This window comes from Rhinatrema bivittatum, chromosome 6 (genome assembly GCF_901001135.1).
Source record: "Rhinatrema bivittatum chromosome 6, aRhiBiv1.1, whole genome shotgun sequence".
Taxonomy (NCBI): domain Eukaryota; kingdom Metazoa; phylum Chordata; class Amphibia; order Gymnophiona; family Rhinatrematidae; genus Rhinatrema; species Rhinatrema bivittatum.
The window spans coordinates 218,326,313-218,341,949 of NC_042620.1; the positions used below are offsets into that span (position 1 = coordinate 218,326,313).

The following is a 15,637-nucleotide window of genomic DNA, read 5'->3' on the forward strand; positions in this document are numbered from 1 at the left end:
TTCGGAAAACGTAAGCGCTCGCTTACACTGGGTCCAGAGAGTATGGACCTTCCACAACCTGACCCCCTTTGAAATTAGTCTCTGGGGCGCCCCACTCAAGATCATTCAATTCTTGAATGGCATCCATCCATCATGGGGGGAAAAAAACAAGAGGCTTTATGCAAGGAAACCAAAATGAGATTTCTCTTTGGCTCAGACACTGAATCTGCCCTAGGAATTCCAAGCATTTTAAAGGTCTGGGAAATCAAAGCTAGCAGTTCATCACTATGAAAAAAACCGTAAACATAGTTCTATACAGTTCTAATCCAGGGGGAATTTCACCATCCTCAAAAAAGTCAGGATCGGCATTATCTGTGCCACCTGAGTCATCTTTACCCAGACCCACATCTGACTGAGAAGAACCAGGCTTAGTGAAATCAGTGGAAGACAATTCTCCCCAAGCCTCCAAACAGCACTGGCAAAAATTAGCAGGTACTCCTGGCTGAGATGCCCAAATATGACAAGCAGTATAAAGAGAAAGACGCTTAGGCTTCTTAGTTACAGGCGCCATTATGGCCAACAGTGCGCTGAGCAACAGCTGGAGGCATGAGTCTAGCTTTTTTTTTTTTTTTCTTAAATGCACGCTCAACCTAGGCGTCAAAAAGTTATTTGTCCAACACTTAGGCGTCGCACACCTAGGCGCCTACAGAGGTGCCCAAATATGAGCGCACACTACTACTTGTGCGCAGAGGAAAGCGAGCGGCCATTACGGCATCGCTTAAAGTGGACAGACTACAAAGCCCGACTGGGTGTCTAAAAACTGGGCACACATACTGAACCGACAATCCTGCAGAGGGCAGCCTTAGAAAGCGTGTGAAATGCTGTTGCAGCAAAAAGCCTCAGAGCAGAGCCTAGCCTAAGGAGGCTGCTCAACCCGCTAAGCTGCCTATGTCCCTTGACCTCCCACAGAGGGGGATGAATGTCAGACCAGCGCGGCAAGCATGAAGACCGGGGGAAGAAGGAAGCCCTACACAACAAAAATCTCCTAGGTCTCTATAAATCTTTAAAAAAAAACCACAAAAAAAAAAAACTTACCGGAGCTCAGCCTTACCTGGCTGAGAACTGTAATTCTTTATTTACTGGACTACCAGCAACAGTCTTACGTCCTTTACAAGTAATTCAAAATAGTGCAGCATAAATTTTTACAGGCACCAGACTCAGAGACCAATAACACCCATGTTAGCTCATCTTCACTGGCTTCCAATACACTGCCACATTCAATACAAATTAACTTTAATATAAAAACTAATAGGGTCATTTATCAAAACGTGTTATGGCGTTATTGCGAAAGTTAGGGCCCTAATACCCGTGATAACGCCATAATGCATGCGATATTTATCGCAACGCGCAGCACGAATGCAAATTTTTTAATTTATTCAAAGGAGCGTGATAGAGGAGGGGTTTGGGTGGAATCGAAGAAAATGAGGAGCATTATTGCACCTTTTTTCCTGGTGTTAAGCTGTGCGATATGCGATAAATATCGCAAATTCCATTTTGGGCATTTTCAGACGTGGAGAGAGAGCAAGTGCATGAGAGACTTTGGGGTGGCACACATAGCAGTCAACTCTTTATACCACTATAGGAGGGTCAGCTAGTAACTCGAGGTGAGGTTTTGGTGGTGGTCTAGGGTTTTGGGGACAGTTTTACATGCACAGTGAGACATACGAACAGCACAGTACACATCAGTGAAGATTTGACATGATTTGGAGTGAGGGCGAGAGAACATTGTAGAAATTTCATCTTTGTGCAACTTTCCTCACTCCAAATCATGTCAAATCTTCACTGATGTGTACTGCGCTGTTCGTATGTCTCACTGTGCATGTAAAACTGTCCCCAAAACCCTAGACCACAACCAAAACCTTACCTCGAGTTACTAGCTGGCCCTCCTATAGTGGTATAAAAAGTTGATTGCCATAAGAGCCTTATAAAAAGAGTCTCTCTCTCTCTCTCACCCCCCCAAAAGAAAGAAATGCCTTTCTGGGCACTTCGAACTTGCAAAGTACAATAACGTGGGGTGCGATAACTTTATCGCAACGTGCGTTAAAGTACCTATGTGAAGCGCTAACATAGTGCGTGGTGTGGTAACTCAAGTTATAACAGCCACACCCTCTTCATTATCACTGAACACTTCACTCTGACTTTATAGACCCATTAGATAATTACATTCATCCTCTAAAAACCTCCTTGAAGTTCCTGAACATAAGAACATGCCCATGCTGGGTCAGACCAAGGGTCCATCAAACCCAGCATCCTGTTTCCAACAGAGGCCAAACCAGGCCACAAGAACCTGGCAATTACCCAAACACTAAGAAGATCCCATGCTACTGATGCAATTAATAGCACCTTCAAAGAACCAAGATGCAATTAAAAGCACCTTCAAAGAACCAAGAACTTATCCAGATCTTTTTTTTAACCCAGCTACATTAACCACATTCTCTGGCAACAAATTCCAGAGCTTAATTGTGCATTGAGTGAAAAAGAATTTTATCCGATTAGTCTTAAATGTGCTACTTGCCAACTTCATGGAATGCCCCCTAGTCCTTCTATTATTCGAAAGTGTAAATAACCGTTCACCTCTACTTGTTCAAGACTTCTCATGATCTTAAAGACCTCTATCATATCCCCCCTCCGGCGTCTCTTCTCCAAGCTGAACAGCCCTAACCTCTTCAGTCTTTCATCATAGGGGAGCTGTTCCATCCCATTTATCATTTTGGTTGCCCTTCTCTGTACCTTCTCCATTGCAATTATCTTTTTTGAGATGCGGCGACCAGAATTGTACACAGTATTCAAGGTGCGGTCTCACCATGGAGCGATACAGAGGCATTATAACATTTTCCGTTTTATTAACCATTCCCTTCCTAACACTGTTTTTTTTGTTGTTTTTTTTTTTTGACTGCTGCAGCACACGCAGCTGATGATTTTAAAGTATTATCCACTATTGATGCCTAGATCTTTTTCCTGAGTGGTAACTCCTAATATGGAACCTAACATCGTGTAACTACAGCAAGGGTTATTTTTCCCTATATGCAACACCTTGCACTTGTCCACATTAAATTTCATCTGCCATTTGGATGCCCAATCTTCCAGTCTTGTAAGGTCCTCCTGTAACGTATCACAATCCGCTTGTGATTTAAGTACTCTGAATAAGTTTGTATATTCCATAAATTTGATCACTCGTCATATTCCTTTCCAGATCATTTATACATATATTGAAATCACCGTTCCAAGTACTAATCCCTGAGGTACTCCACTGTTTACCTTTTTCCACTGAGAAAATTGACCATTTAATCTTACTCTCTGTTTCCTGTCTTTTAACCAGTTTGTAATCCACAAAGGGACATCGCCTCCTATCCCATGACTTTTTAGTTTTCTTAGAAGCCTCTCATGAGGGACTTTGTCAAAACCCTTCTAAAAATCCAAATACACTACATCTACCTGTTCACCTTTATCCACATGTTGATTAACCCTTTCAAAAAAGTGATTTGTTAGGCAAGACTTCCCTTGGGTAAATCCATGTTGACTGTGTTCCATTAAACCATGTCTTTCTATATGCTCTATGATTTTTAGATCTTGAGAATAGTTTCCACTATTTTTCCCAGCATTGAAGTTAGGCTCACTGGTCTGTAATTATCCAGATTGCCCCTGGAGCCCTTTTTAAATATTGGGGTTACATTGGCCACCCTCCATTCTTCAGGTACAATGGATGATTTTAATGATAAGTTACAAATTTTAACTAATAGATCAGAAATTTCATTTTTTAGTTCCTTCAGTACCCTAGGATGCATACCATCTGGTCCAGGTGATTTGCTACTCTTTAGTTTGTCAATCTGGCCTACTACATCTTCCAGGTTCACAGTGATTTGGTTCAGTTCGTCTGACTCATCACCCCTGAAAACTATCTCCAGAACTGGTATCTTCCAAACATCCTTATTAGTAAACATGGCAGCAAAGAATTAATTTAGTCTTTCTGCAATGGTCTTATCTTCCCTAAGAGCCCCTTTAACCCCCTTGGTCATCTAATGGTCCAATCGACTACCTCACAGGTTTCTTGCTTCGGATATATTTTAAAAAGTTGTTATGAGTTTTTGCCTCTACGGTCAACTTCATTTCAAATTCTCTCTTCGCCTGTCTTATCAATGTTTTACATTTAACTTGACAATGCTTATGTTTTATCCTATTTTCTTCAGATGGATCCTTCTTCCAATTTTTGAAGGATTTTTTTGGCTAAAATAGCCTCTTTCACCTCATCTTTTAACCTTGGCGGTAATCATTTTGCCTTCCTTCCACCTTTCTTAATGCATGGAATACATATGGATTGCATTTTTAAACAATGTCCATGCCTGTTGAACACTTAACCTTTGCAGCTGCACCTTTCAGTTTTTTTCCTATTTTCCTAAGTTGGCTCAATTGGATATTACTCAAAAAAAGAGCCTTCTCAATAGGTCCACAACTATGGAATTCCATCTCCTGCTATAAAATATTCAGAAAAGCTTTAAAAACTGTTTTGTTTTTTTTTAACCAAAGCTTTGACATTCCTTTCATACCTAAAGAGCATTAAATTTACTACACTACTGTATGGCACAATTAATTACTAGGATGTTAAAAGTATTTAACACCTACTATTTAATGAATGTTTGTAAATTGTCATTAGTCTACCTTTTTATTATGAATGTTTTTATCATTGTAAGCCATCTCATGCTAAACCTGTAGAGAGCGGGTTATAAATTTTACAAAATAAAATTAAATCTAAAGCACTCTTCCCTGCGTCATCATCTTATCAACTCATTGCGACTCCAGAGCTCTGCCTGATTCTGGGATTCTGCATGTGGAACAGGGAACATTTCTGAGAACGCTACTCTGAAGGTTCTGGATATCAACTTTCTATCTAAATTTTGCTTCCACACTGCTGCTGTTGTAGCCCAGCTATGGATGGCAAGCAGTGCTTTGACTCGGAATCCAAAAGCAGGGGACGGAGGGCATGAAAGGCTGCTCCTTGTGATGCAAGCCTGCAACATGTGGTTCTGGCGGGTTTGTTTGTTTTCTTGAAAAGTGGGCATATATTAGCATGGGGAGAGATGCTCTGAAAAAATAAGACATTTTGTTGCTACTGTATTAGACACGCAAATTCCTGCTGTTAAATAACTGCTCAGAGAGTGATAACCTGCACAAGCAGAGCATCATCACTTTCTTTGCTGGGAAGAAGAATAGTTTTCTGTGGGGAGCCAAATAGTGCAGACAGGAAAAAAAAAAGCACTTTCAAAAGTGCATACCTTCCTGTCACAACTGAAATTCTAAACAAGCTAAGCTGTACACTTGGCTCCAATTCTTTAAATAGAAGAGTGGTATAAACCATTGTTAGCAAAATGTCAGCTACATTTATAGTCCAAAACACTTCAAACTAGCCCAAAATTAGACAATTATTTAAAACTAAATATTCACTTTTTTTTTTTTTTTTTTTTTAAATCAATGCACTGCTTCACACTTGGCAATGAGTGCTATGGACACTAACCCTTGCTATAACAGAAATAGCAGCTCAAAGAAAAGCTCTGATTACAAACCAGTAAATTAAAAAAAAAATGGAAGAAAGCTGCACATGGCGTGACTAAAAGTTTGAATTTGCTACTAAGGACCAGTGAGGATTTCAAACTGCCCAGTTAGAATAGATGGAGGTTGGGATGTTAAGGGTAGAACTTGTGTCTTTAGTCTCTAATCCACTGGTCAAAGAAAGAAATTACAGTAGGGGGAAAGACAAAAAGCAGAGTTTGTTCTTTTACTCCTTGATGCCTCAAAACAGAAGAGAACAAAGGAAAAGATCAGGGGCCCAGTTAGCTGCAGGACTCATGTTTTCAATATTTTAGTACTACTAGACACTTCTATAGTAGTATTTGATGAATGCAGCACTGTACAAAATAATATATCCTGCTCTGTAGAGCTTACAATCTAATCAAGACAAATATACAGGGCAAAAGAGACTGAATTTCATTCATTAAGACTATGGTTAAAAAAATTAATGAGACTGCAAGAGGGACAATCAGGAGTTAAGATTTAAAAAGCAGTCTCAAAAAGTGGGGTTTTACAAGGGATTTAAATATGGCAAGAGGGAGCATGATGCACCAGCTCAGGAAGTCTATTCCAAGCATATGATGCAGTCAGGTGGAAAACATGAAGTCAGGAGGAGAAAAGCATAGACAGGAGTGACTTGCCTGATGAGCAGAGTGAGAGAAAAGAAGAGAGGTAGTGAGGAGCTGTACAATGAAGGCTCATGTAGGTCAAGTAAGAGGAGCTTGAACTGTGTGTAGGAATGGACAGGGAACCAAAGTAGTGACCTGAGAAGAGGGGTTATATGGGTGTAGTGACTTTGGCAATAAAGAGGGATCGAGCAGCTGAATTTTGGATAGATTGTAGTGGAGAGAGATGGATTACTGAGAGAGCTGCGAGGAGCAGGCTGTAATAATCTAACAGGCAGATACAATACCGTGCGCTGGCCACAATTAAGATGCACATTTTGGATGCGTGTCCATAACCCCCAATGCAAAATGGGAGTTAATGCATCCAAAACGCATGTCTGACTAAGCATGTAGGCAATAGCGCTCCTCACATGTAAATTCATATTGCTGAGGCTAGTTCCTTTTTTCACTTACTCAGATTTAATATCGTTGCGATTTTAAGTCAGAGGAACTGAAATAGGAGAAAGAAAAAAAAAGTGTGCCAGCGGTCAGGTTAGGAAAAACGGACATTCATGAGATTGAGCGTCCATTTTCCTAACCTGACCGCCCCTCTTCTGGATGCCTGCTGCCAAGGAGGCACTAGGGGCGCACAGTTTCCCCTAGCGCCTCCTTTTTACTGCTGCACCTGATTTAAATGTTAAATTGGGCACCCGGGAGAGGTGGATTGGTGTGCGTTAAGGGAGTAGGCACTCAATCATGGAGCGCCCATTTAACACGCACCGATATGACATCAACCTGAAAGTGTGAGATGAGTGTGGGGATAAGAGTTCTGGAAGTGTGCTCAGAACAGATTTTGGTGATTTTATAGAAAAAGACACAGCACATTTTAACAGTATTTTGGATATGTGTAGAAAAGGAAAGAGGTCAAAGATGACTCCAAGGTTATGGGCTGAGGGGACCAGGAGGATTCTAATGTTATCCACAGAATTAGAGAAAGAAGGAAGGGGGAAGAGAAAGATAAGGAGCTTTGTCTTAGCTATGCTGAGTTTAAAGTCAAGGTGTGACATCCAGACAGCAACATCAGACAAGCAGGCTGAGATCTGGACTAAATTCCTGATTAGATTTCTGGTGGAGAGGTAAATCTGGAACTCATCAGCATAAAGATGTAATGAAAGCTGTAAGAGGAAACAAAAGCCATAAGAGAAAATAAACCGAGAGATGAGAAGAGAGCCCAGAGGCACACCAATTGATAGAGGAATGGCAGTAGAGGAGAATCTGCCAGAAGAAAATACTTAAATGGGAGAGGTAAGAAGAGAATTAAGATAAGCTAGAGTCTCAAAATCCAAGCGAGGACAGAGTATCAAAGAGTAGGTGGTGATCAACTGTGTCAAAAATAGCAGTGGTGTCCAGTGAGGGTTTTTTGAGGAGTGGTATGTGTACTTTCTTTCCAGACAGAACCAAAGTAAGTGGAGACATGATGGAGCCAGTAGTAGTTCAAGGAAGAGAAGGATTGGTTCAGGATCTAACAACCCTAGAACTTAAGAGGAAAGGATGTTTATCAGAAATCACATAACCACCACTGTGATAAATAGGATAAAGAAGTTCAGCATTATTGTTACTTTCTATATCCTTCACATCTCTTTACTCAAGTCAGGTGCAAGATTTGCTTCTCTGCCCTTAATCTGAAAAGTTGGCAAGGGGGCTGGGGTGTGAAATCAATTTGAGACTCGGACTGCACACACACAAATGTGAAATGTTTAACCATGCTGTCTGTAGCTCAAATGGTAGGGGATGGCAGCCTGCAAATCAGCTTTTTTTGGTAAATTCACACAGATTCACTGTAGAGAAGACGGATTTCCATTTGGAGAACCCAGACTTCTGTGGAGAGTCCAGCACTTGCTCGTTTCATGCTTACTTCCTGATTCCACTGTAAGTTCCAGTCATGCACACACTTTGGTTCCGCAAAGCACTTCAGAATATAGATCTAAAAATAAAACAAGGCAGGATTGGAATATGCCAGTAATAAAAAAATAAATAAATAAAAAGTAGTCCAGTGGCCAATGCTCTGAACTGTAAATTAGAAACTCAAAATGGATTCCTGGATTACGCTCCTTAGGTGTATTCACAGCCCCCGTGCAAAAGAAAGACAGCTTGATGCAATGATGATGCTTGTAGGTCATAAAAAAAGAGCTAACCCATCACTATAGCTCTATGGGGAACATCAGTTTTTTCTTCAAGCCAAAAGGAAGTTGCAATAGGTTACATTAGGTTTATTATATTTGATATTCCACAAGGTTGCACACATCCCAGTGGCTTACATAATACATTCACAATTCCAGAACAATACAAAAATCAACATCTAACTATAAGAGGAAAGTTGTCTTGCACCTGCATAGCCTGTATGCAAATTGAGCTCCATCCCCTCCCTCCCTTGTACTCTCCAGCTCTGCTTCTCTCCTTCTGTATGGGAATTCAGTTTTATCATCCTCTTTTCCCTGTACTTTCAGCTCTGTCCCACACTCTGTATTGTCCTATCCTCTCTCTACCACCATATTTGGAAAGTAAGCTCTGCCCTTCTCTCTGGCTGTATTCTCCAGTTCCCCCCTCTCTGAACAGAGAATACACTATACAGTACATGTCACAGTGTTTCCCCATCCTTGGTTAAGTTTTTACCACTCGTAACATATAAAATCAACTTAATTACTATTCAAAATAGGGTATATAACCCATTATAGCATGCTTTACCAGCTGATATTTGGGCAGAACTGGACTACCTAAAATTTAGAAATAGTGTGAAGGCATGGCTCTTTGCCCACACTTAGCTTCTGCATTTTGTTTAACTAAAATTATTGTTGGTTACTTTTGTATTTTAAGTTAGACTTTTTTGTAGTTTTATATGCACCTGTTTTGTTTTTTTTTTAGTTTTACATTAATTGGAATAATGGATTGCAAATTAGCAACTATTTATTTATTTTTAATTTTTATATACCGATGTTCCTGTAAAGAATACATATCGCAACTAAACTAAATATGTCTAGTTATCGCTAATCAGCTGATGAAAGAAATCTCAAGAGGTTGCTGTGAAAAATAAAAGGATCTTGTAAGGTGGTAGGAGACCAGAAGATCAGAGAAGTACATTGTTTAAACCCTATAATATTCAACCAGCATGTGAAAGTTGAGAAATGAGAAAAATTGTCAGAGGTCATGTATTAGAGCCTAATGCTTCTTGCAAAGAAGCCGTGATGTGCTTTTCATGTTAATCAGTTATGCAAGGAACCCACTATTCTACCAATAAACAAGAGAAGACAAAGGGCAGTTTTCAAAACTTTCCCTGCCGATTTGCCAGCAGGAAAAGTTTGAAGATTGCCCTTTGTCTTATTTCAGCCCCACTGAAAATTTCCCTCCCGTTATTTAGGGTAAAACTAGCCACATCATTCATAGTGTGGATACTTTTACCCATGTCGGGAAAAGGGATGGGGAAGGTTGGGGGAGACAAAGTCCATATGGGTCTATTCAACTATTCAGAGAACAGCCATCGGGTGATGGTAAGGTTTGCTTTTGAAAAAGTGTTTGCAGGCCTTCAAGACCTGTGGGCTGTTTTAAAAAAAACTGAGCCATAAATCTTTTCAATCCAAACAGGGTTAACTGCCACTTCTGGAGATTCAAGTGCTCAAAATGTACAGAAAAGAGTGGGGGACAACTTAGAGACCCCATGGGGAGAATCATCAAAAGCATCAATAGCTACAGCATAGAATGTTGGACAACCTGTTAAATACATAAAGTATTTATGCTTTTTATATCTCATGGTTCCAGAGGTAAATCACAATGGTTTACATATATAGCATTGAATTACACTGTAAATAGAAGGTAATAGTAATTTCTAACCGTATTAGTATAAATGTGTAAATAACAGTTATAAGAAATGAGTTACTTGTACAACCAAATGAAAAACTGGATTCCAGTGTGTCTGTCCAGTACGTCAAAACATCGAAAATTCATATGATGCATATTTATGAGCATGCTGCAGTACTTTAACAATTACATATCATGTTAACTTAAATTCTTCCAACGCCTATAATTCTAGAACCTCTTCAGCACCACCATGCTCTGAATATGGCTGCTCCCTAATATTCTGGAGAATTACAAAGGAATGCTCTGAATATGGCTGCTCCCTAATATTCTGGAGAATTACAAAGGAATTGCTTATAGAAATGTAAACAATTCAAGCAAGCAAACCCAGGTTAAAATGTTACTTGAATGATTACTGTTCGAGAGCAAGCAATTTTGTTTTTAGCTTTTTTACCTCATTTCAACAGCAATAAGTTCTATTGCTAGTATAACATTTTATAAAAACTGTGTGCTATGATTTTATGCCATTATTTCTTGTGTAAAGAAATGCAACTTATGGTACACCTAAACATTACTGAGGTCTTTCCTTCTGAAGGCACTTGAAATGAAGGTGCCTTAGAGGCAAAAACTCATAATAAAAACATTTTTAAATGTATCCAAAGCAAGAAACATGTAAGGGAGTCAGTTGGACCGTTAGATGAGAGAGGAATTAAAGGGGCTCTTAGGGAAGATAAGGCCATTGCAGAAAGACTAAATGAATTCTTTACTTCTGTGTTTACTAATGAGGATGTTGGAGAGATACCTGTTCCAGAGACTGGTTTCAAGAGTGATGATTCAGACGAACTAAACCAAATCACTGTGAACTTGGAAGATGCAGTAGGCCAGATTGACAAACTAAAGAGTAGCAAATCACCTGGTCCGGATGATATGCACCCCAGAGTTCTGAAGGAACTCAAATGAAATTTCAGATCTATTAGTTAAAATTTGTAACCTATCATTAAAATCATCCACTGAATCTGAAGACTAGAGGGTGGCCAATGTAACCCCAATATTTAAAAAGAGCTCCAGGGGCAAAACAGGAAACTACAGACCAGTGATCCTGACTTCAGTGCCAGGAAAAATAGTGGAAACTATTCTAAAGATCAAAGTCACAGAGCATAAAGACAGACATGGTTTAATGAAACACAATCAGCATGGATTTACCCAAGGCAAGTCCTGCCTTACAAATCTGTTTTGGTTTTTTTTTAAGTGGTTAATAAACAAGTGGATAAAGGTGAGCCAGTAGATGTAGTGTATTTGGATTTTCAGAAGGCATTTGACAAAGGCCCTCATGAGAAGCTTCTAAGGAAACTTAAAAAGTCATGGGATAGAAGGCGGTGTCCTTTCGTGGATTACAAACTGGTTAAAAGACAGGAAACAGAGCATAGGATTACATGGTCAATTTTCTCAGAGGAAAAGGGTAAACAGTGGCGTGTCTCAGGGAATATGACGAGTGAGGTAATTAAATTTGCAGATGATACAAAATTATTCATAGTAGTTAAATCACAAGCAGATTGTGATAAATTTCAGGAGAACCTTAGGAGACTGGAAGATTAGGCATCCAAATGGCAGATGAAATTTAATGTAGGTAAAGCAAGGTGATGCATATAGGGAAAAAGAACCCTCACTGTAGTTACACGATGTTAGGTTGCATATTAGGAGCTACCACCCAGGAAAAAGTTCTAGGCGTTATAGTAGATAATACATTGACATCGGCGGCTCAGTGTACTGAAGCAGACAAAAAAGCAAACAATGTTAGGAATTACTAGAAAAGGAATGGTAAATAAAGTGGAAAATGTCATAATGCCTCTGTATATATCTGTGGTGAGATCGCAGATGAGTACCTTGTACAGTTCTGGACGCTGCATCTCAAAAAAGATAATTGCACTGCAGAAGGTACAGAGAATGGAGACTAAAATGATAAAGGGGATTGGTTTACATGAAAAACCGTCTCCACCTTAGGAAGAAACGAAGGTACCATACGCAAGGACACAGTATTGGATGATATCCGGAGAAACGAATCACGGCACAAAAGCACCTGCAATTCCGAAATCCTTCTAGTCTAGGGGTGGGCAATTCCGGTCCTCGAGGGCTGTAAACCAGTCGGGTTTTCAGGATATCCTTAATGAATATGCATGAGAGAGACCTGCATACACACTGCCTCAGTTGTATGCAAATCTATTTCATGCATATTCATTAGGGGTATCCTGAAAACCTGACTGGTTTGCAGCCCTCGAGGACCGGACTTGCCCACCCCTGTTCTAGCCGAACAAATAGCTACCAAAAAGACCGTCTTCAGAGTCAGGATCTTCAAAGATACCCGATTCAGAGGCTCGAACGGCTCTTCGCAAAGGACCCGTAGCATGAGATTAAGATTCCATTCTGGACAAATGCGACGCAGAGGTGGACGGAGATGTTTGACTCCTTGTAGAAAACGCACCACATTCAGATGGGATGCCAAGGCCTTCCCCTGGACTCTCCCTCTGAGACAACCCAAAGCAGAAACCTGGACCCCAAGGGAACTATGGGCTAATCCTTTGGATAAACCCATCTGCAAAAAAGACAAAATATGGGACACCGACACCTGAAGAGGGTCCAATCCCTGTTGTCCACACCAGATCTCAAACATCTTCCATACCCTGGAATAGGCTAGAGAGGTAGCAGGGCATCTCACTTGGAACAGTGTGGTAATTACTGGTTCCGAATACCCCCTCACACGCAATCGCTTCCTCTCAAAAGCCAGGCCGCGAGACAAAAACAATCTCCTGATCGGAAATATAGGACCCTGACGCAGGAGATCCAGTAAATGGGTCAGGCATAGCGGTCTGTCCATTGCCAGATGCACCAGATCCGCGAACCATGGATGGCGAGGCCTCTGTGAGATCCAGAGATACCAAAAACCTCTCCTCCCCATACCGCCGCAATTACGGTGCACAACATCTCCATCCGAAAACGTGGTACCTTCAAACTCTGGTTGACTTTCTTCAGGTCTAGGATAGGTCGGAACGTGCCTTCCTTCTTGGGCACCACGAAATAGATGGAATATCTGCCTTGTCCCTGTTCAGACACTGGCACCGGTTCAACCGCCTCCAGACTTAACAACCATTGAAGCATTTCTGGACCGCTGCCCACTTGCTTGAGAAAGACAACGCGACTCCGGAAAGACCAACCACACTGGGCGAGAAAATTCTAAGGCGTAGCCGTTTCTCACCACGCTCAACACCCACCTGTCGGAAGTGATCTTGGTCCACTCCCCGTAGAACCGGGCCAGCCTGCCCCCGATTACCAGAGACGAGGAGTGGATCTGTCGGATCTCATTGTGAGGACTTATTGCCACCTGCATCCTGGGTGGATCCGCCTCTAGATGACCTTCCAGCCCCTCGAAAGGACTGTTGCCTATGCGAGGACTGTCTTGGAGCCAAGGCCGCTGAGGGCCTTGTCTGACAAAAATGTCTGGACTCCCGAAAGCGAGGCCGAGAAGAGAAAGGTTTCTGGGCAGACTTTCGATCCCCTGGCAGCCTATTGCCCTTTGTCTCTCCCAGTGACTTCATCAGACGATCGAGGTCCTCACCAAACAGCAGTTTCCCCTGAAAGGGCAGATTACAAAACTGCGATTTTGATGACAGATCCGCTGACCAGTTGCGTAGTCACAAGTGTCGTCTGGACGCCACTACCGACACCATAGCACGGGCTGTGGTTCTCACCAGGTCATACAAGGCATCTGTGCCATAGGCAACCCCTGCCTCCAGGCGGGCCGCCTGGACTGGGGAAAGAGTCCAGGAGGCAGCCTATTCCTGTGGCTTCTGGATCCAACATAAATAGGCCTGCTGCATCAGACTTGCACGTACCGCCGCCTGCAGGCCGAACCCAGGACCTCAAAAACTCGCTTGAGATGCACTTCCAACTTCTAATCCTTGAACATCCTTCAGAGCAGAAGCTCAAGCCACCGAAATAGTGGTCTTCTTAGTGACTGCCAAAACTGCTGCATCCACCTTCGGGACCTTGAGAAGGTCCAGATGGTCCTGCAAAAGCGGATAAAGCTTGGACATCGCTCTGCCAACTCGCAGACCCGAGTTGGGGGAATCCCACTCTCGGTTGATCAATTTCTGGATTTTCTTCGGAATTGGGAAAGCGCTGGAGGGTCTCCGTAGGCCATCCAGAACCGGATTAACCCCTTCAGCATCTGAATCCTCAAGGGTGAGCTTAATCCCCAGCTCCTCCAACACCTGTATTATAAGCAGGCGAAGCTCCTCTCTCTTGAAAAGCCGGATCACCCGTGAATCATTGCCTTCAGCCTCCAGACCCTCCAAGGTCCCCTGTTCAGTTTTAGAGTCCCCTGGGTCCAGAGGGGGACCCCCAATCGGGTCCCCATCCTGATCGGCCTCAGAGGAGACCTCATCCTCCTGCTTAGACTCATCCGAACCTTCAGAGTCCGATTCCCTCGGACTCTGAAGGGACCTTCCCCTGCTTTGCCGAACCCGTCGGTCCTTCTGTGACACCGCACTTACCTGCCTGCCTAGCCAGGAAGGCCTCGTGCAGTAAAAGTACGAATTCGGGCGAAAGCCCCCCCCCCCCCCCCGGTGCCCCCGAAGGGCGCTTGGGGCTGCTAGGACCTGAGACATCCGGACCTTTTTCCCCAGGTTGAACCATGGGAGACAGGAGCAGTGGGGAACCCTCAGACCCCCGGGGAGAAGCCCCCCTATCCAGGTCCACTTCTGCGATCCCTCCTGTGATCCCAGCATCACCGCCGCTGTCCGTGAATGCCTCCGCGGTTTTGCTTGCCTTTCAGACCCCCCCTCCAGCACACTCTGTGCAGAGGAGGAGGTCATTCAGGCCGACTGTCGGGCTACCACAGGCCCTGCAGGTCTCTCTGAGCTGCTTGTCTGTCATAACAAGCACCAAGAAATAAAGCAAGGCAAAATAAAATTCCAAACAGGCAATCCTATGCTTGCTGAGCTTTCCCGTGGTCCGGATTGCGAGGGGGAGGGACGCACCACACAGCAGCTGTTAAACCCTGAAGAGGGCACACTGCCCCAAGAATTTCCCGCCGGCACGGTGAACAGGCCGCTGCCGCAACTGAAAATTGTGCGGCTCATTCGGGAGTACAGCCAGATCCCACTGGAGTGAATCTGCCTCGACCGGGACCACCCTCCTCCGAATGATCCCCCAATCCACCCACTTACTGCCCGGCCTGCACCCGGCGATCTCGCCGAGGATTTCAACCTGCTAGGCCACACAGCCTGCCACATGCTTCTGCTGTTGCAAAAGCAGGCAGCTGCTGGTGACTTTTTTTTTTTTTTTTTTTTTACAACAAAGATTTAAAGGCCCAGACACACAGGAAAGCACAAAAATAAAAGTTAAGGGTACTTCCCTGTCCTGGGCAGGCGGAGGGGCTTCGGGCCCATTGAGGGAACCAGACCACTGGCTGTCGGGGGTCCCGGGCTGAAGCTGGCCAGGGGCATCCAACCCTCCCCCCCCCCCCCCGTTCGCCCGGCTCAACCCGAGGGATGACCCTTCTGCAGGAGCCTGTCACCTCGGGGAGC

General features: G+C 43.1%; 1 protein-coding gene across 6 annotated transcripts in view; it reads right to left on the minus strand.

The window, feature by feature from the left end:
* Positions 1-15,637, minus strand: part of RPS6KA6 (ribosomal protein S6 kinase A6) — a 353,752-nt gene that overhangs the window by 323,028 nt on the left and 15,087 nt on the right. Inside the window, exon 3 of one of the 6 annotated variants that reach the window (XM_029606557.1) lies at positions 8,122-8,190. The exons of the other annotated variants lie outside the window; for them this stretch is intronic. The gene's annotated coding sequence lies outside the window, so the exon portion shown is untranslated. The remainder of the gene's footprint in view (positions 1-8,121; positions 8,191-15,637) is intronic. 6 annotated transcript variants of the gene reach the window in all.